Source organism: Vespula pensylvanica, chromosome 4 (genome assembly GCF_014466175.1).
Source record: "Vespula pensylvanica isolate Volc-1 chromosome 4, ASM1446617v1, whole genome shotgun sequence".
NCBI lineage: Eukaryota > Metazoa > Arthropoda > Insecta > Hymenoptera > Vespidae > Vespula > Vespula pensylvanica.
Genome location: NC_057688.1, coordinates 1,491,076 through 1,514,051, shown reverse-complemented (window position 1 = coordinate 1,514,051; position 22,976 = coordinate 1,491,076). Strand labels below are relative to the sequence as shown.

The 22,976-nt window shown below is 31.6% G+C and overlaps 1 protein-coding gene across 2 annotated transcripts in view; it reads right to left on the bottom strand.

Moving 5' to 3' along the window:
- Positions 1-22,976, bottom strand: part of LOC122628308 — a 100,649-nt gene that overhangs the window by 60,857 nt on the left and 16,816 nt on the right. The window contains exon 2 of one of the 2 annotated variants that reach the window (XM_043810476.1): positions 4,187-4,246. The exons of the other annotated variant lie outside the window; for it this stretch is intronic. The gene's annotated coding sequence lies outside the window, so the exon portion shown is untranslated. The remainder of the gene's footprint in view (positions 1-4,186; positions 4,247-22,976) is intronic. 2 annotated transcript variants of the gene reach the window in all.

The window sequence follows — 22,976 nt, the reverse complement described above, 5'->3', positions numbered from 1 at the left end:
ACCTCCTGGTATGATATATTCTCCTGTTTAAATTGCCGAAGCCATGGAAACATTTGTTTCTTGTTTCCTGTTTTGTGTTGGTGTTTGGTTATCTTTAGAAGTAGCACAAAAGTCTTAGTACTTCCTTATAAATTATGTCACCTTTTTGAAATTTCAAGTCATTATTAAAATGAAAAATTTTCCTGCAAAATGAACTCGACATCTGTTTCGCATAATTGGATAAAAGTGGCATTTTGTTGCATGGCTTATGTTTCCTATGAGTAATTCTCGGTTTGCAAAAGATATTTTCATTTTTTTCTTAATTCGAAATGAATGGTCCAATTTTTTGGGAAAGAGGATTATTAGTGGTAGTTATAAACTGACACATTAGGGTTTACGTTTTAACATTTTTATTTTTATTTTTATTTGTAATACATAGTTAATACATATTATATGATAACAATATATATTCTTATCTTATCTTATAAATAACGCTATTATTTAACAAACTATAACGGTATATAATAGATATAATATAATCATGTAATGCTATATAGTACAATAGAATAGAATTAATATAATATAATACAATTTGTTATTGCTGTAAACGAATTCTGTTTTTCTTGCTGTGTGTAGTATGTTTTTGAATCCATTTCCGCAAATGTCAGGCTGCTGTGGGCAGAAAAATATACATCTAGAAATATGACTGTAATCTTGAAATTGTCCTCTGCTACTTGACCTGCAAAAAAAAATTGGCATTATATAATGTGTTCTTTCATACCAAATATATCCTCGGAGAATTTGTTTTGTTTTCTTCAAGTCTCCATGAAATATTTCAATTTTTCAAAATAAACGAGATCCTGTATATAGGAATTATATTGCATGTATGTGTGTGCGTGTCTGTATGTATGTGTCTGCGCGCGTATACGTATATATATATATATATATATATATATATATACACATACATGTATACGTGTTCAGTACATATATACAATTGTAATACATGCGTTCAAAGTAAAATTGTTCATTATAAAGATAGAGAAGGATGCCTGCATTAAAGTTTCAATGTTACAATTAAAAGTTTTGTAAAATTTTATAGGTAATGTAATTTTAAGTTAGGAATAGAGCTTAGAGGCTGTGATGAAGTATAAGAGATGCTTCTCCTTACTGGCTTCGTTGAAATAATGATCGGGGCTCATCTAGTTACATGTGGTGCTAATTAAGGAACAGCCATGGTGGCATCATAAGTGCAATTTCAGCAACTTCGTTAGAAACCCCGAGTTCTGCAGGCAATATGATTAGAGGGAAATACATAGTCCTCAGAGAATTGCCGCCTTCCAAGTAGACTTCGATTTAAAATGGACCGTGCATATCAAACTCTATGCGATGTTTGAATTCGGAATATATACATATGTGTGTGTAAAAATAAGATATTTAACTAATTCGCATTTGGCTATCACATTCGCACTAATTTAAAACCTTACAAATGCATGCAAAATATAAAAGCGATTAAAAAAAAAGAAAAAAAGAAAAAACCCATTTCAACGTGCGTGCACGTGTTGTTGGAATTAAAATTTTTTGCTTCCTTTTTTTGGTTTTTACCTCTTTTTTTTTCTTTCTTTCGAAAATCCCTACATACTCGCATAATCATTAAAGCATAAAATGAAAAGAAACGGTTTGCCAGAAAAATCCTGTGAATCGAAAGGAGAACTAACGAGGTGATTATTTACTCGGATTACTCGAATAAACTCTTTTGCTCGTTAAAATTCGAAAAATTCTATTCTCTTTTCTCGTTACTCATCTGATCGATAAAATATTTAGGATTAAGAATTGTACGAGAAGACACCTCGTTATGTAGATCCCGACACGTTCCCGTGGAAAAGCAGTAAGCAAATTGGCTCTCACTTTGAAGAGTATACTCGACACTGCGGCAACATTTACAACCACTTGGTGGTATGAGATCCGTTCGTACGCCACCGAGAAGAGTGCTTTGCCGCTCTTCGGGTTTGAAACGAGGACTCGAATTGAGATTACCATACGTTGCGGAATTTCGAAAGCGCCGTGCCCGTTTTACTCTCTCAACTATTTTCTTTCATATATCGTACTTATATATCTAACGAAGTTTGTACATAGCTCCTTTCGAAAATTTTTTCCTCGCATAAACGTTTACGAATATATAAATCTCGAAAACGAAATCGATACTCATTGGTGATATCAAATCGAAAATAAATTTTAATTTTACGATTTGTAATATGGCATAATATAAATAATATTATTATTGATAACTAAAGATAATATTCTACTTATCTGTAAAATAAATTGTAAACTCGTCTTGTCACAAATTTTCGTAATTAGTTCACCTTTTAATTACGTCGAAGATAAAGACTCGAATGAGACGAGTGGAAATCTTCGTTCCTTTTCTACGTTATTACTTTTCTTTTTTTCTTACTCAACCTCTCTCTCTCCCTCTCTCTCTCTCTCTCTCTCTTCTCATCTCTTCTCTTCTCTTATCTTTTTTCTTCATTTCCAACAAGGCTGAATCGTCGAGTTTGTCTCCTTTTTAGATGGCATAATTTTCAACGAGCGTGACTGAAATTAGACTCACTATCAGACTTTCCTTAACATCTCTCCGTTTGGCATACAAATAGGGTAGTAGAGTCTTAAAGTTACGAGGTTGAAAGTAATCAGGAAGTTAATTACGTCGGTGTTATATAAAGTGTTACAGTGATACCAACAAAAACTTCCTACTAGATTTCAACACCTATTTCAATATGAAAGACATCTGTCTCTCTCTCTTTCTCTTTCTCTCTTTCTCTCTCTCTCTCTCTCTCTCTCTCTCTCTCTTTCTCTCTTTCTCCTTCTCTTTTTCTCTATTTCTCTATCTCTTTCTGAAAATATGATATTAACTTTTAATATTAAGGTAACTCTATTTTTTTTTGATCGTTCACTTTTCATTTTTAGGTATATATCAATTCTTTATTTTTGTCAATCAACTGAATTTTTTCTTGTCCAACAAAGATTTTTTTAAATAATTATTTCAGATAATTTTGTTAATTGAAAAAGTAACCCTTTGATGTGCATAATGTTTTTATTATGAATATTAATTAGAAAACTAAATTATTCCAACGTGCATTAAACAACGTTAAAATAATTAATATGTAATTTTGAAAGAACACATAGATTTAATCGTAAAATGTAATATACTATGTAAATAAATAAATTATCAATTGATTCAGATATAAACACGTAATTAGATAGAAACGAGTAAACGTTGTTATATCAAATTACTCTTTCATATTTAAAATATTGAATATTAAAGAAATGCTTTATAAAAGTATGTGAATATGAAATGAACAAATAACGAATAAGCTTTAATATATAATACATGTTAAAGTGTATCATGGTGCTGAAGTGATCGAAAATTATTTGATGCTTGATAAGAAAAAATTTCTTTTCATATTCCAACCTCATAAAAAGACTTCGGAATTACTGCGAATTAAAATGAATTTCAAATTATATATTTTGTTTTTTGTTAAACACTTTCAATCTATCCCCGTGTTTTGTGATTTACTTCTTTTAATTTTACTTACATGTATTCTCATAAATAATAGTTCGAGCTTGCTTTTCGAACGATTAAGGATCGTGATGTAGACATGTAGTAAAACAACAATAAAAAGGAAAAGAATGAAAGAAAACGTCGAAGATAAACAACGACATCGTTTCTTTTCGAAAAAGATAAAAATACGTATCGTCGGCAGATGAATTATCGAAGAGAGAAATAGATAGATAGATAGATAGAGAGAGAGAGAGAGAGAGAGAGAGAGAGAGAGAGAGAGAGAAAGAGAGAAAGAAAAAGTACTATTGCCAAGTAGACGTGTCTATTTCAATAACGTTCGTTCCCATCCAACAAATAACAGCCATCACTATTATCGTCTTTGAGCCTGTCTTGTCTAATAAAAAGGGGATATAGACAAGAATAAAAGAAAAAGGAAAAGAAAACAAGAAATACAAAAATTATTTATAAAATAGATTTTAAAAATGTATCCATGTTGAACACCTCGTCAATTCGTTCCCCATTAGTTGCGCAATACCGAAACATCTTTCTTTTTCTTTCTTTTTTTTCTTTGTTATAAGATTTTAAATATCTCCATCGATCACTCAAAGTAGAAATATTTTTCGTTCTATTATTATTCGTAATTCACACCTTACATGTCGCCGTCTTCGTCTTCGTCCTCATCGTCGTCGTTTGCCCTTCGCAATGTTCCTGAAACGAGCGAAGTTGGTACATAATATATGTCTCGTTAGAAAGGCGGAAGAATGGTGGGAGCAAACGACGAATAAGAAAGCCACACAAAGTGTTACCTTCTCCCTCCCATCCCCCTCTCTCATTCTCTCCCTCTCCATCTCTCTCTTTTTCTCTCTCTTTCTTTCTCTCTTTTTTTCTCTCTCTCTCTCCCTTTCTCTCTTTCTCTCTCTCTTTCTCTCATTCTCTCTCTCTCTCTTTCTCTCTTTCTCTCTTCTTTTCTCTGTCTCTCTCTCTCTCTCTTTCTCATTCTCTCTTTCTCTCTCTCTCTCTCTCTTTCTTTCTCTCTCTCTCTCTTTCTCTCTTTCTTTCTCTTTTTCTACTCTTCTTCGTTTTCTTCGTCTCTATTTCTCTCTCAGTTACTCACAACGAAGCTTTTTATTATTTTTCTCGCTCTCTCTTTCTCTCTCTTTCTCTTTCTGTCTTTCTCTCTGTTTCTCGTCGGACGATACCACTGCCGTGACGGGACTACCACTTTTGGTGTTATACTATTCGCGAAGTTGTTCCATAGTAATCGTACCAAAACTTTTGTAAGAGAACAATGATTATGCATGAACAAAGCTTACAGAACGAGTAGAAGATATTCCTTACCAAAATTGCTTAGCCATTTACAAATTCTCTTTGCTTTTGCACTTTCCATTTTTTTCAAAGAGATAAGATCGAATAATTAAAAAGCATATTTGTTGTATATGTGTGTGTGTGTGTAATATGTATTAAGTAAAAATGAAATTAAAATAAAAATTAATATTGTTAATTAAGTGGAACTATGTTAATTGTGACTTTTTTAATTATGCTATAAAAATAAAAATATATAATTAGAAAACATATTTTACTAATTAATTATCGAATAGATTGTAATCAAATAAAATTTACATTATCTGTAACTTTCTTAAGAATGATTAAAGAATGTATCATTAACAGAAGTTAAACTGATCGTCGTATAAAAAAAAAAAGAAAAGATTAGTGTGGAAAGATTAATTTGAAGACTTAATAAAACGAAATCATCGATGGCGGATTGGTAGCAGAGATACTCTTTTTCGCAAAGAGTCAGCTAGTAAATTTAATATCTTGAGTAATCGAAGCAAAAAAGAAAGAAGAAGAAACGTGTCGTCGTCCTTGTCGTTGTCGTCGTTGCTTTCGTTGTCTCGTTGACTTTTCTCGTTGAATACGAAATTCAATTTCCCGTTTGCTTCCTCCTGAAATTTCTTCCATCAGCGCCTTCGGTATTGCATTTCGTTTAGAACCGTCGTATCATCGATCTTTCTTAATTTCACGTTTCTTCTCTTTCACCACTTTATATCAGATAATTTTCTCGAAGAAACAATCACCTTCCTCTACGTAATAATCTTAGGTTTCGTAATTCATTACGTTCTTACTTCAACTGAACCAAATTATTAACACTCAAGAAACGTGGAAATTATTTTGTTATCGAGTAGATACAAGCTCTTTTGTGTATACCTGTGTTTGTGTGCGTGTGCGTGTGTATGTGGGTGTCTGAAAAGAGAGAGAGAGAGAGAGAGAGAAAGAGAGAGAATTTGCCTGAAGGTTGCTCGACTTTGTAATACTAGGTATAACGCTATACAATATGCGCATACATTTCTCTAGCGGACTTAATAGAATTTTAGAGTATTTCTCGCTCGAGAAATCTTACTACTTTATTATAGGAATATAATATACTCACGCATACACGGACACACACGCACACATATATATATTTTTCGTAGGCAAACTTAAAAACTTACATAATATATGTGTGTGTATATATAATACATGCTCCTTTGCTTTCTTTCCTTTTTTTTTATGATTTTACATTAAAAGACTCGTTGCATAAACATGAAGAACAATACACATTTATGTCGTCGACATCATATGAAGCCGAACATTTTTCAAATTTAAACTTTTAAATAACTATTTTTTGAATGACGAAGCAAAAAGTTACAAAAGATAACAAATTCCTATGCTACCGTTTAATATTGTCACTAGATAGGAAATTAAGTCATTTACCTTAACTATAAAACGCATCTAACGAAAAAGTAACATACGACGTTCTAATTCACGTCAAAAGAGAATATTTGCACTCGATAAAGTAAAAACTTTTGAGCTGTTGGAATGATTTCTATACATAGAGTTTTGATTCAGTCTTTAATTGAAATTATTATTATTACTATTATCAATATTACTGTAAAAGATTTCGATTGAAATCATGTAAAAATCTGTGAAAGAAATCGATATATATATATATATATATAGATACGTTGTAATTACATTTTAATATATCAATGACACTTCAAAGGAAATTAAAAAACCTTTGCCTTTATTTAATTTTAATTCTAAAAAGCTACAAACAAAAGAGATTATGATATAATGCTACTATCAGTGTAATTTCACATCGGTACGTTATTTTATATTATAAAAATCAATAAATCGAAATTAAATGTTTCACTATTAATTAATATTACTGATAATGTGTGTACGTAGCAGGGACTGTAACCATAATGAAAACCCGGTTCATTTCTTAGCTATATATACAAACCCGATAACCTAGGTAATATATAAATTTGTAAACAAAATAATAAAGATTTCGGATACCACAATTTAAGAAACAATCGTCAGACTACATAATATTTTGAAGATAGATACAGTAAACAAAATCATTGATCTACAATTCATCGAAATACTCTACCGCTTGATTTGTAAATAATATATTAGTAATAATATAGAATATGAATTATAGTATAGTTTACAGTATTGTATTGATTAATACATTAAAATATCATTCAATTAAGACACTAGTTATCTTGTAAATGATGCATATTAATCATTTTTTACTAGATATGATTTTGTTGCAAATAAACAATGCTATATAAATATGCTGAAAAAATTGTATATCTATTTGAAAAAAAAAAATATTTTGACAAAAAAAAAGAAAACGTTGACATTCATAATTCGAAAAGGTCACGAGTCGGAAAAAGAACATTTTTACATGCCTTCTCGGCTGGCGCAGAGCCATGCAAATTTCTCTTATTAAATTTTCTTGTAATTTCAACCAATCGTGAAATATTTCCTTGAACTTCTGTAGACAGACATTTTACCTTCCTAGTAATTCACTTTTGAGCAGTTTACCTGGTTCTTTGCGCTATAATGTAATGTTACTGATTACAGATAATTGTATGTAGGTAATCAGTTTTCGTTCAGATTAAATGTCGGTTATAATCTTTAGTGCGCGATATTAAAATATCTCCTATACTTAAAGATTATTAATACAAATGAATACAAATGAAATAGCAAAGGAATAAAAATTACTGGTATTATTAAGAATATTAAATGATATCTAAATCACAGATTAAATTGAACAATATATAATATAATCTATATAATAAAATCAAAAAATATATATAAAAAAATAATAATAAAATTTGTTAAATTTTGTGAGAATAATCGATCGAATGATTAGAAACTGTTAATGCATTCGATAAGGATAACGATACGATACTTTTATCTGCTTCTAAGCAAAATTTTTTTGTAGAAACGATTCGTCTTTCTTTCATCTTTCTAACGGTACCATCACGACGAATGTATATCCGATAATGTTACAGAAACGGATATGCATTAATACGAGCTTGCATCAGATTATCTTCATGGAGGGAGCAATGTCCACTGTTAACTGGCTGATCCGTCGATGCACGTATGCAATTCCCCATGGATACTGATAGAATCTCCTTCTGCTTACCGATAGCCATATCTCGATTTGATGACGGATGCTACGAGAGCTTGTTAAATCGGCTCTATGTCATGCTTGATCCTAGAAGATCATCGATCACCGTCACATTCGATCGTTACTTTCCTAAGATCTTTGATGTTGATAATTTAAGACGTTCTTACGTATATATGTATATACGTATTGTACAGAATTGTACATAGATTATCTCTCCTAACAGAAAAAGTTCGCAAAAAATATCGATTATCGAAAACTATTAGAATGATTAGGAAATCATTATACTTAGAATTTATTTCGACATTCTAGAAAAATAATAACAAATAAAATTATTAAAATTATTAAAATTATTGCTTGTATAAAATTAATTCATAAATAAGTGTCACTATAAGTAAAGAATTTATTTATCTATTTTTGAATCATACATATAACCATGCAAACTGATAAAAGTAAACATTCATAAATTATAAAATATCGTATATATAAACAGCATTCTTAATATTTGCTGACGTAATTATTAAAAGCATTATTTACTCTTACTTCAATTAAAATAATTTTCTACTTTGTCTATCGAAGGATAGAAAAAAAAGTAAAAGTAAAAGTACCCTCCTAACGTAAAAGATAAATTAAAAAGATAAATTAAAATTTATTTCCCTCGTTACGTAGGCTCTCGATTCTCCAATGTTCCTTCTCGTAGATGTTAATAGAAATAGAAAGAAAAAGGAAAAAGAGAGAAAGAGAAAAAAGAGGGAGAGAGAGAGAGAAAAGTCGATCTGTAAGGGGTACAGTTGCCTCGAACGTTTTCGCTCGAAGGTAAAATACGTGGCTGCAAATGTCGTGAGTAGAATCCTGTAGGAATCTTTTTGTAGTAGCTGTACGTGCTTACGAAAGTTCACCACGTCTAAATTTTCTTCCTTTGGAAAGGGAACTATGTAAGAGAGGACAGGTTATATCTTTTAGAATCATCACTTTTCTATTCTTGGAAGACGTGAAATATCAAACTACGACATATTTGATGCTTCCATAGAAGCATAGGAAGCGTGTTGTTACGTTGCTTCGATTAGTTACGTAATTATACGTACGTCCTAACTGCGGAAGCACACATTAACGCGTTAACAATAGAAACTTCTTTCGGAACGCGCATCGATGATATAAAATGTTTTATAAGACATTAAAGGTTTTTTATTCTATCATATACATTTGAATTGTGTTCAAGAAGTAATTGAAATTTTTCTTCAAAACGCAAACGTTAAGAGGAAATTATACAAATGAATATGTATAAGATAGGGAAAAAATTACTTACTGTTTTGAAAATATTTTTTATATATTTCGTTTTTTATTATGTTTATAGTAATGGAAATAATAATTTAAAGGAATTAAAAAACATTTTTAAAGGTTCGTATGCATGTGAAATTATATAATATAAAGAAGAATACAAATTTGTTAATAAATATTTTATTTTTCAATCAGAGTATTTGGATTTATATGATTTTCTTTTTTCGAAAAACAATTATCAATACTATGTATAGTATACCTATATATTCTTCAGTATTTTGTAATATTGTAACAATTAAAATTATGAAACTTTTAGAAATACTAAAAACAGAAAGATTCAATTTATCTTCTTTTCTTTCTTTTTTTTTCTTTTTTTTTTGAAAGTTTTTAGACAAAGCACAATAATATACCTTCATCAGGTTTGAAGGGTAATTCTTTCTCTGTCTCTCTTTGATTTTCGTTGATCGAAACTCTTTTCCATAAAATCAATAACCATGATATTGAGCGTCGAATGCATAAATTGTACTTTCTGAAAATACACATTGCGTAATATGTAAAAAAATATCTACATTGGTGCTGTTTTATTGTTTGTCCTAGGATATACTTCTACATGATCAATCACATTTCATTTCAATATAGGTATATTTATTATTGTTGTATATTTAAATAAAATGCAATATTATTATGTTTTTTTTTTTTTTGCAAAACGAAATAACATTTCCATATAACGGAATAATATAAAAAATTATGAAAAATGAAAGGTGAAAAAAATTAGATCTAGGATATTCCTTAATTTATCTGTTCTACACGGAAAATAGTGAAAATAAATACTATAATAAACTATTTATACGTATAATATCTACTTATCATATTTTAATATATGGAATTTCTCTTGCATTATTTACATTGGACTATATATCTCAAATAATTAACGTTATTAGGCTTTCGTTTATTGGAAATTAATTATTTTATATTTGTAACTTCAATGAAAAGTTTCAATATAGTCATTAATCAAATTATATATTGATTATATTCACAAAAGACGATTAAGAAAATAATATATTGATTATTCTATATGATAAAAAAGGGTTTAAGAATGTCGAATATTAATATCCTTAATTAACATATATTTAACATATTTCAACAGCGACGAAATATATTAACGTATTGAAAATAATTAACGTATCTTTCTCGATTTGTTAGCTATAATTATTCTAAACATGCAAGTACTTATTCTAAATATGAAATATCGGACAGCTTGTTCGAATTGCTTGTTACGAAATATTCAGACATTCTACAAAACCATAATATCCTAACATAACGTCAGATAATCAATAACATCCGAATGATTCTATGAGAAATTCGTATAAATCCCATTGCCGTTTACTCAGAGTAGTATAAACCAAACTTTAGGAACTATAATCCTAATCTTTAACCAAAGTTGAAATAGTTCTACATACTAATTATTCTAATTCTACAATATATAAAAGAATATTGTCAAAACGTTCAAAATGACAATTTAACTATAATAATTTTAATTCAACGTATATATGTATACATAATATATCTCTATATATATACCTATCATAAATATTAAAAAAAAAATATATATTACGAATTAGTCATGTTCCGTTGTAATGATCTTTTAATTGTTTTACACCTCGAAGATAAACGTAAAAAAAGAAAAGAGAATTAACGCAAAGCATTTGAGATTTTCTGATCGATCTTTAGCGATCAAAATGGCTAACATCTTTGATACTTAATTACTACATTCAACCTCAACATTCAATCTTTTTTCCCTATTTTCTTTTTTCACGGGGTTACAAATTTTTCCCGGCTGTTTAAATCTTACGAAAGGTTTGGAATTATAACCAAAATGGATGCTGCTCTTAAGCTCGATAAGAAAGAGTAGGAAAAGGACCGGTGATGAAAGGGAGGTTAACGGAAGGATCGGGGCGTTACGTTGGTTGCACAACTAAAGCGTAAGGCAATTCGTAGCAATTTAAAGCGATTTAACACTGTCTCCTTCCATCTCCTCTTCTTCTTTTCCTTCTTTTTCTTAAACTCTTAACTTGCGCTCCTTTCTCTCTCTCTCTCTCTCTCTCTCTCTCTCTCTTTCCCTTCCTCTTTCTCTTTCTCTCTTTTTCTTTCTGTTTCTCTTCTTGACTAGAATTAATCGATAAGATGTAGTCGAAAGAAAGAAATCGAGATAAAAAGATAGAAGGGAAAGAAAATAACTTTCTACCTCTTCGCATTAACTGCCGTATCCCATTTTGTCTGATCCCATTGGTTTCGTGTATATTTTATTGAGATACGTGTCACAGTATAGAAGAACGAATGTCGAACGAAAAAAAAAGAATGTGGGGTTTGGTTAGATTCTACCTGTGAACGTCAACGGAATTTTGATTCGGAAGATCGATCGAAGAGTGAGTAAAAGGAAAAAAAAGAAACAAGAAAGGAAAATGAAAAAAAGAAAAAGGAACGAAGAAGTGAGATTGCCGAAGGTTTTTTGATGGGGAGATATTTGATATGTCGATGACAGAAAGTTTTGACGTAAAGTTGAATAAATTCACGTCTTTCTCTTTTTCTAAACATCCCAGAAGACTGACACGTCGTCATCCATCTTGGTAATATAAGCACAGCTTGCATTATAAAGTTTCACTGTAAGAAAAATCGAAGGTTTCACGTGATTAATTAATTATCGATGAATAATCAATTATCGCAGTAAATAACAAACTGATTTTTGGATACTTTCCTCTGTTTTCTTTTCTTTTTTTCTTTGTTTCTTATCCCAAAGAGATTTCTAACTGTTCTGAGACATTGAATTAAAGACATCGCTCGTTGATTAAAAAAAGAATTTTGTTTCATTTCTCAAAATTAAATTAACGTTGTCGCGTATAGCATTCTGTATACGTGTTTGTCCATTTATTAACACTCTCTTATCACACTTTCTCACGCTTTCCGGCAAACAGTCTGCTTTCTCTCGACGATATAATTAAAATGTACGTACTACACGTGAGAAAACTGTTTTTCAATTGAAACGACGGACATCCTCCTTGTACGCGAATTGTATTCAGGACAAACTGAGAAACTGTCTTACCAACGTGTTTAATAACAAATATAATAACGCGTGACTTATAATCGAGTAAATACAGTATTATTCTTTGGTCTTAGTATCAAGTGGTTAAAGATACATTTTTTTTTAGTAATTCGGATTGTTTATTCAATTCGATGTTCTTTCTTTATTATTTTCTCTCTCTCTCTCTCTCTCTCTCTCTCTCTCTCTCTTTTGATATTCCTCTTTCACACATATGTACATATATTTTTTATATGATATATCCATGTGTGTGTGTGTGTGTGTGTGTATGTCTGCACGAATCGAGTTACGTTTTCATTTTAACTTTATTTCTATAATACATAATTATATTCTTCATGGAAAATGCGAAATCGGTATTGTACAAAAGAAATCGTTCAATTTTTTAACACTCTATTATAAACTAGTTTTATAGTTTCCTTTGTCTATATAATAGTTTCATTCAGGTCTATTCTCAAACTTTCCTTTTAAATTTGTGTTTGTCTACATTCATATTTTTCATATAATTCAATATCGACAAGTCAATTGCATTTGGCTTTGTTCGTGAAGCACAATATTTCCTTTTCACGTTGATTGCGTGTATAGTAACGATCTCTTTTTTTTATCTTCTTTCTTCTTTTTTTTTATAACCAAAGGGTATAATACAACGATGTAACGTTTGATTTTATTTCGGTGGTTGTTCAATTTCTTTTTCTTTTTTTTTTCTTCTTTTATTTTTTAACAATCACAAAATCGCTGACCCTTTAAAGAAGAACCTCGATACTATTCAATCCTGTAAAATCCGACGTTGCGTGGAAATGTGGAGAACATTTTCCGCTTGAGTTTTCACGCGGTTTTCCCTTTATTTCGTTTCGTTCTCCTTTCACCGAGTAAACACGACTCCCCAAGCTCACAACCATCCGAAGTCATTACAAAGCGGCGTCGTTGAAATTTCAAGCGGAAAGAGAACTCGTTCGCGTGATTCCGCTTGAAGCATAGTCCATCCTTAATTTTTCTTTTTTCTGTTCCTCTTTTTTTATTTTCTTTTTTTTTTTTTTTGACGAAACGCTATTTCAATGACAAATTGTTTCAACGAATTCATGTTTATACTAGAATCAATCTCTTCATTTTCCTAGTAGTACGTGCTCTTTCGTTCGTTCCAGAATGTGTCTATGGATCAATGGTGAAATCATCGAAACCACAATGCGAATCACACATTTCCTTTATTTACCCTCCTTTTTTGTCTTTCTATTTTCTTTTCAAAGGAACAAAATTTATCGACGACTTGACTATATGATTCGAATGTTTCGAATCGTATCATTTTTTGTTCACGTGTATAATCGTGTTTCTTTATCATTTTGATTAAAATCTTTTACAACAAAGTTTATTCTTTGAACTTTCTCGAGCTTATTGGAACAAATCTTACAAAGAGAAAATGATCGAAATCAGTTCAAATTCCAATATGCGATACATTGTTCGAATATACTCTCTCTCTCTCTCTCTTTCTCTTTCTTTCTTTTTTCTCACTCTTCTAGCAATATTGTGACAGAATCTGTGAATATTTGTGAATATTTGCATCTAGACTGGATCAACATTGATACGGTCAGGATAGAAACATTCACTCGTCATCGAAATTCTCATACGTATCGTTTTCAATTTGAAATAACATCTCGCCGGATAACCGATTTCCAAAGTATTATTTGTGAAAGGAAAATCGATCTCCTATATTGATCATAAATGAATCCATGTTCCGCAAAGTTTCCGATATTTATACAAAAAAATCATATCAAAAACAATTCCTTTCTTTTTTGTTCATTTGAAGATAACATTTCTCGTATATTCATAGTTCGTTTGTAGCCGGAGATTGTGATTAAAATCGAACGAGTTTTACAATTTTGTTATCACGAAATATCAGTTTCGTTGATTATATGAATAAAAAAATTAATGAAGACGATTTATTATCTATATATATATATATATATATATATATATATATATATAATCTTCTTTCTATTCATTATAAATGAAAATATGAATTCACTAAAGAGCTTATATATCAGTAAAATTCTTTTCTTTTCTGTTTCTTTCTTTTTCCAAGATCATCCAACTAATCCGTAAATACGATCTTGTGAATCAAAGATTTACGATAAATTTTCGGAAACGTAGTCGTAACTAGCTGATCGTAACAAAAAGAAATTTACTCGAAGTTTGCGAAACTTTGCTTGAAGAAAGCCCTTTGCTGTAATTGGCTTCGTTGTTTCAACGATCGTTCTCGTTGATCGTTCTATCCTCTTTAAAAGAGAACATAAGTACTTACTTGCTCCCTTTCTCTCTCTCTCTCTCTCTCTCTCTCTCTCTCTCTCTCTCTCTCTCTCTCTGTCTGTGAAAGATCTAGGCAAACGTGGTATCGTCCAGAACGTTTATCGTTCATGCTCGATACTCGAATCTCCTGACACATGAGAAAGAGAGAGAAGGAAAGCACCTTGAACCCCATCCACATCGTGTTCCAAACTTATCGGATTCCCTCTGGTACTTTCTAACCCGTAAACGAAACCTTCATCCATCCAGTTTAACGACTTTCTCAAGGAATCCACGTACGACTTGTTTTGCGAAAGAAACCTGACTTCCACGGAAAAGAATCCTGCCTCGATACGTCGATCGACGTTACCGCGAACTTTGAAATCCGTATTGGAAGTTCTTACGTTAAGTTCTTTCGTATGTTCTCTCTCAAAAAATATTCGATCTCTATGACGGAAGAAAGAAAAGAAAGAAAAAGAAAAAAAAGAAAGAAAAAAAAAAAGTAAATCTTCGAAACTTTCAGTTTACATCTTTTCTTGCTCACTTTGATAGTTTACAATACATATTGAAACGGGAAATTGCTTCTGTACGTTTTCCTTTTCTCCTTCAATCCTTTAAAGTATATCGTTTAAAGTATAACGATTTTTAAAAAAGTAATCGAACCTCTTTGAGAAAAGAGAGGAAGAGAAGAAGAGAGAGAGAGAGAGAGAGAGAGAGAGAGAAAGGGAAAAGAAGAGAAAGAAAAAGAATGAAAGAGAAAAGAAGAAAAAGAGAGAGAGAGAGAGAGGAGAGAGAGAATTCAAAAGAAAAAATAAAAGAAAATAAAAAAACGAAGAAAACGAAAATAAATGGAGTTTAATACAAAGTAATTTTCCATCGCGAATTTTCCGTTAGCTAGCCAATACTGGGATAAAAGTAAGGTTAGAAAGAGAGTTATAAAATTCAGACGTCGCTATAATTTTATTTCTCTCTTCGTTCCGTTAAATCTATAGATGGTATTGTAGCTGCTCGTCTTTTACTCTTCTTTTACTTTTCTCTACTTTACTACGTACTGTACCTAGTATTCTTCACAGCGCCATTATTCACGGTAACTTAGTACTCGTATTAACGAAAGATTTCGAAGATTATTAAAAATCCAAGCGACAATCGTTCAATGGTGACACACTTTCCATCAATTGATATAAACGTATCGAATTTTTTTCTTTATTTTTTCTTTCTTTCTTTCTTTTTGCCGAAGAAAAATATAAAATACGATGCGAACCGTAATACGAAGCTCGTACTAGTTGCCTATCTAGTTTTCCCCTTCTCTCTTTTTCTCTCTTTCTCTCATTGCATCGAGCTATTGACCAGTTGCCTCTATTACTTTCGACCTTCTCTTTATTTCCTTTTCCTTCCACCAATTTTTATCCCTACCAACGCCGTTTGAAACGTTTCTACAACACCCTTCCTTATAACCCTCGCTAGCACTTATTTTCATTGCCACTCCGTCCCATCTTTTCTACTTTCCACGCTAGTATTTACTGCAATCGCTTTTCCCTTTCTCGATAATATTTCATCGAAGAAAATTTCTTTCTGAATTCTGGCACACGCAGGTGTATTTCTCTTCTTATTGTATTTCCTCTTCTCTCTCTTACTCTCTCCTCCTTCATTTTTTCTTTTCTACTCTTCCTTTTTTTTTTAATTCTGTTTTTCCTTTCTTTTCTTTCTTTTTTGACCTTTTCTCTCTTTAATTCCATTCTTTATTCCCTCTTCTTAACGTTTCGTTTCATTTATTACGGTAAAGTTCTCCATGCAATTCTGCTTTATTTTTCTTTTTTCTTTTTTTCTTTTTTCTTCTTCTTTTCCCTTTTTAAGACTCTTTTCTTCTTCTCTTTTTCCTTCACTTTTTCAACCACTTCGCTCAGCACCAGCCGTTTTTTTTCCGCCTGACGTTTTATTCGCGCGCACACTCATTGTTTTTCCTCGTTTCTCGTTAATTCGACCGGTCAGCTAAATCTTTTTTCTTCCCACGCTTTATTTATTTATTCTTTTTTCTCTCGCTCTTTCTTCCTCCCTTCCCTATCCCCTTACTCTCTCATGTATCATGCAACGATACGTCAAACTCCTTCGAATGGTCGTCATTCGAGTATTTCATCGATACTTCGAAAATTCTATTATCTGATTTTTCCACGTTATGTTCTTTTTTATTTTTTCTCTCTTTCTCTTTTTTCCTTTTCTTTCATCTCCTTCGCTCCGCCCCTCTTTATTTTCTTCTTACCCTTTTCCCCGCCATTTTCCCGTATAGTTTTACTGTTTTCCCACGTAGTCTATCTTTATAAGTCCTTTATTGTATTTCACCCAAGTATTTTCCTTTTTCCACAGAGCTTCTCAGTATCTATTTCCACATTTTTCCCTTTCTCATGCTTCAAATGTGCTTCATTTTTCTCTGTCTATAAAATCAAAATCCCTTTGTTAAGAATTGAGCGACTTCGAAGATAAATATGTCATTATCGTCTGAAACCTTTTAAAAATGACATTGAAATATCGTTAAGAAAGATATTTAGCTTTTGTGTATTTTAAAATAAGTCCAATTATACGAACGTTCTTTCATAATGGTACACTGCAAATTCGATTTTCTATGAAAACGATTACGATTGTTGATTATAATAAATAAAAATATGTATCTGACCGATAATCGATTCGTCTGATTAACACAATTTTCGATCACTGACCTCTATCACTGTCACACGTATTATAAAAATATTCTTTATCTCTCTCTTTCTCTCTCTCCCTCTCTCCCTCCCTCTCTCTTTCTTTCTCATCTTTTTCATTATTTGTAAAGACATCTCTATTTATCTTTGATCGTTCGTTTACTTATGAAATACATCACATTTGCTTTAGCAATAGCTTTTATCATACATATACAAATATCAACAAGCAAAAATGGATTAAATTTCCTTCAGACTCGAAGATATATTTTTATCATAAAATATTTGTTTTTAAGATTGAACTTAAGTGAATTAAAAAGAAATTTCTATCGACCGAGTCTCTCCTGATATTTTCTTCTTCTCATTTCCCTGTTTATCATTTCTTTATATCGATTTAAAATTCTAAATAGGTATGTACGTATATATGTGTGTGTGTGTGTGTATATATATATACACACACATACACACATACGGCCGCTGATTTTAGAAGTAAAATTTCCAGGGAAAATAAAAGAGAAAAAGAGAGGCATCGTTCTCCACGCCCTTTTCGAGTCCGATCATTTTTTTCTTCATTTTCTTCTCTCCCCCACGTCGTCCAAGCTATGCCCAGCGTACCATTAAATTTCACTATGACTTTTCGTACGAAGTAACTCTGTTCTTCCTATAAACATTGATCAACGTTTTCAATGGAAGCCTCGTAAAGCATGTGAGTAGAGGCGAGAGACATTGTGCGAGCGTTTAACTCGTATTACGCTGGACTTCACGATGAGAGAGAGAGAATGAGAGAGAATGAGCAGAGAATGAGAGAGAGAGGGAATGAGAGAGAATGAGAGAGAGAGGGAATGAGAGAGAATGAGAGAGAATGAGAGAAAGAGAGAGAGAGAGAGAGAGAGAGAGGATAGATGAAAGAGAGGGGGAAGTCGTGTCATTAGAGAACAAAGGCCGTTCTCGGTGTAATTTACCTCCCGTTCGATCGGCCACCAGTGAACCAAATTTAAAAAAGCAAAAAAAAGAAGGAAATAATGCAAAAATAAAAAAGGCAAAAGAGTGATAAAGGGAAATAGAGAAAAAGAGAGGGAGGGAGAGAAAGGGAACGAGGAAAACTTAAAAAAGGAAAGAAAGAGGACACAAATCTTTTCGAATGTATAACAAAATTGACTTCACTCGACATACAACAGCATTCTCTCTCTTTCTCTCCCTCTCTCTCTCTCTTTTTCTCCCTCTTCCTCTATCTCTCTATCTCTATCTCTCTCTCTCTCTCTCTCTCTCTCTCTCTCTCTCTTTCTCTCTTAATGAATCGATTCAACAATTAACCGACATGCCCGTTGTTCTGCTTCGTTCGTCGTTGTCGCGTGTCTGTCTCTGTTGCTTGGAATTTAATGACGAATAATTTCGATGCGCTTTAATGAGAGATGAAGGAATCTTTACGAGGAGCTTTCAACGTTCGAATGATATTAAATTAAGTGAGTTACGTTAAAGATAGTAATATGAACATGTAGCTATTTTGAAACTAGCTCAATTGTATCGACTACTACAGATTTAATTATTTGACATTTTAATACGTTCGTTAAAACACTTCATTTGTAATCCTCCAACTTACGTATCAATGATGAATGGTATTAATAAGAAGCTTTTTTTTTTATTTTTCTGTATAAAAAAATTAGAAATTTAGATCAGCGTACTAATTTAGCTAACGAATTTCACTCGAAATTGTTAGACGGAATAAAGAATACAAAAGAATGAATAATCAAACGATCAAAAGAGATACAAAGCTAGATAAAGAAGAGATAATGAATCCTATTCTTTTCTTTTTTCGATTGTAAACTCTATGGATATAGGATAGAAGACGCTTGTGCTTATACGAGCAGACGAAACATAGAGCCAGAGTCGATTTGGCTGCCAGGAATTTAATAAGAATTGGGTCAATCCGGCGCGTATGTCGTGGAACGCTCTATTAACAAAACGAGTATACCTCGTGCCGTCATACTCCACCCTTCCTCGCACGTTTTAATGGCGTACCAAGGCGATTCCGAGAATAATAATTAATTTTATTTTTGGCAATGACAACCAACGGGACCTTCTTCGTTTCTGAAGTAAGCCTCGAAGATAGCAAGCACGGTCGCCGTTTTATCCTTGCGTTGTATCATATAAGAAAAAAGAAAAGAGGAAAAAAAGAACAAGAAACATTACTATCTATTAATTATTATCAACTAATCAAATTCGATATTTTCGTTTCCTGATATGAGATATGATAATCGATCTTTCAAATCGTTTTTTTGTACATCCACAGATATATCATTAATCATTATTATATAAATGTAAATATTATAGTGTATAAACAGAAAAAAAAGGAAAATGAAAAAGTTTTTATTATTTGCTTAGTCGACTAACGATTTAATATTTTCATTTCGTGACGACAAAAAAAAACTCGATACTAAAAAAAAAAATGTTCAGTTTGTTTAAGTCGTTCCATTTTAAAATACGTCTAGCTGTGAAACACGTTGGAAAAGTATGAAAAACTGTGAAACGTTTTCATTGGGTCACGCTGGTACACTATTATACAAAACGTATACATTCACGCGTGTACGAGTTAATCGTTATATGTCTCTCTCTCTCTCTCTCTCTCTCTCTCTCTCTCTCTCTCTCTCACTCTCTAACTCTCTCACTCTCTTGTGCTATACATCGTACTATGAACGACCCACTCGGCATCGTATACTACTCCCGTATGGCTCGCAGCCAGGTGCCATTGTCTTCATTGAAAACTTCGCGTCGTCGTCCACGCGCTCGTTTTTATAGCATAATGTACGTTCCGAATTGAGAGTATACCTTTCACGATATTTCAGCTTATCCGCAATAAAGAAGCCTCGATTGGTTCAATAGTTCGATTTTATTAATACATGTTCCACTATATTGATTTTATTTTTTGTGAAAAAAAAAAGAAAAGATAAAAAATTTATGAACAATAATTATTTTGTACATTTCAATTTGTATGATTTTCGAGAACGAATGAGATATTACGAAGCAGCTTCGCTAATGTAAATCCCTTTTGTAGAAAATCGAGGAACGATTATACCAGTTACTTTACTTCATTACGCAACAGGCGACAGGTTGACGATATTATCGAAGAAGAAGCGATGGAAAGAGGAACGGAAAGAGAAAGAGAGAGAGAGAGAGAGAAAGAGTGAGAAAGAGACGAGCAACGGAAAGAGGGCTGAGGAACCATGAGAGAGGAGAAGTGAGAGGGCGATATTAATATCCTGTATATTCGAGGCACGTAAAGAGAGAAAGAGAGAGAGAGAATTTTGAACCGACCTAACGTATTTTCTAATGTGCTTTTATCATCCAGTCTCAAAATGTAATAGTAAATCAACTTTATAACAAATTTAATAATATCTACAACAATAAAGAACTATTATAATTTATGAACGTCATTCCAATATATAGGTATAGACATACATTATATATATATATATATATATATATATATATATATATGTATATATATATATATATTTTCTACTGTACAAAGGAAAAGGTATATAAAGTACTGTTCCAATTCCCTTTAAACTCTTCATTTTAAGTACAGTACTCGTACGTTCGAGAACTAGTATAAATTCGTTAAATATATGCACAAGCGGACATCTATAGGGGCGTTAATTAGCATTGATGAGATTAAATTTATGAGATCGTCATAATTAACGGACGTGAACCTTCTAATCGAAGAATCATCAAAAGCTAACGAGATATAGTATGTATCTACGTATTGTTATTATGCATTCTAATTTGTAATATAATATACGTAATAATGATCGATTATTAATTTCTCGTTCTCTCTCTCTCTCTCTCTCTCTCTCTCTCTCTCTCTCTTTCTCTCTCTCTCTTTCAGTTTCATTTCATTGTTACTAATTTGGTTGTGGTGAATAGACATATCCTACATATACGTATACATATACATGGATATACGTATATATGTAGGTATATACATACATACATATATATACATACAGATTTCATCTAACAAACTATCCTTTATAATATCCTAACGTAAAATTTCATTTTATTGATGGCCACAAACGAGCTACGGCATGTTTCGAAAGACGAAAGGATTTATGAAAGGTTGGGATAAAGGAGATGTGTTCGAATAGACGAATGAAACGCTATAAGCCGAGATTATCTCTTTCACTAGTACGTACTTACCATCTTCAATGGCAAGAAAGTAATAAGAACGTAACCCGTTCGCATAAGTAGGTACACAGATAAATAGATATCCGTTCATTTTTATTAAAGCACGTTCTACGAATTTCATTTAAAAAGTTCTTAAACTTTTTTAACTATATATTGTATGAAAATGAAGATATTAGATATTTAAAAGAAAAATAGAATTCGAAATTTTACGATAATTTTTTTTCGTAAAAACGTGTCGTTTACTTATAATACGTATTTCAAGGTTTATTAAGAAAAATCTTTTAATAAAATTCAGCGGAAATAAAAAAGAAATAGATTGGTGTACAAGAAATATGCTCTCATAGAATCGATCGACATAACGAAATAAAATTAATTTCCTTTCTCTCTCTTTATCTGTTATATCATACACAACACATGCACGCACACTCCATATTATCTAATCTTATTGCTTAAGCTTATTTTACTTTTCCCTTTTTAGATCGTGAAATCTAGCCTATTGAATTCGAAATCGAAGCCGTGCTTTAACCTATTCTAGAAGAGATTGCAATCCCCGGCATGGAGCTTAGATTCAACGAGCTTTGCCTTTCGAATCGGAAAAGATAGAGAGGGGGAGAGAGAGAGAGAGAGAGAGAGAGAGAGAAGAGAGAGAGAGAAACAAAAAGTTCGTTTACCATTTCCCTTTAGTTTCCTTTTTTTTTATTTTCTGCCTCTTTTCCTGACTTACTCACTATGAGTCGTGATCTTTTGTCTTCTCTATCGCTAGAAAGCCAGCCTTTTTCGAGTACAAATTTTGTCGTATTGTTATTTCTCTTTCTTTCTCTCTCTCTTTCTCCCTCTCTCTCTCTTTTTCTTTTTCTTCCCCTCTGTTTCTTTTTATAAATAATACAACAAATCATATCATTTTTATAATTATCTTTTGTAAAGTTTCCGTTTTCTTTTTTCTTTTTTATAAAAAACAATTATTACAATCATCGATATCATAGTATCACTATCATATAACATTTATCAGTTAACGTAAAATCATTTCAATTTTTATCAGAGCTCAACGATACATTTTATTCTACTGATTATTTTTATTTTATTGTAAAATTTGATCGGTATAACAATATCGTTATATCTCAGTCGTATAATCATTTATACGAAATACGATGAGCGTTGGTAACAAATTATAATTCCATTTTCAACGGATTTCATGGTACACATATATCTAGATGCGTATATCCGTAAAAAAAAAAAAAAAAAAAAAAAAACGAAGCTCATTGTTAAGCGAGGCGTTCCAACAAATTTCACGTTAAAATCAATACACCTAGAAAGAGAGACGTCCGTAAAGAGAGCGGTGAAAATGTATCGAGCATAAAATATATTGCGCATGAAAAATATTCAACCATATGAAAAAAAAGGGAAGAGGAAGAGAAAGAGAGAGAGTAGAAGAAAGAAAAAAAGAGGAAGAAAGAGAGA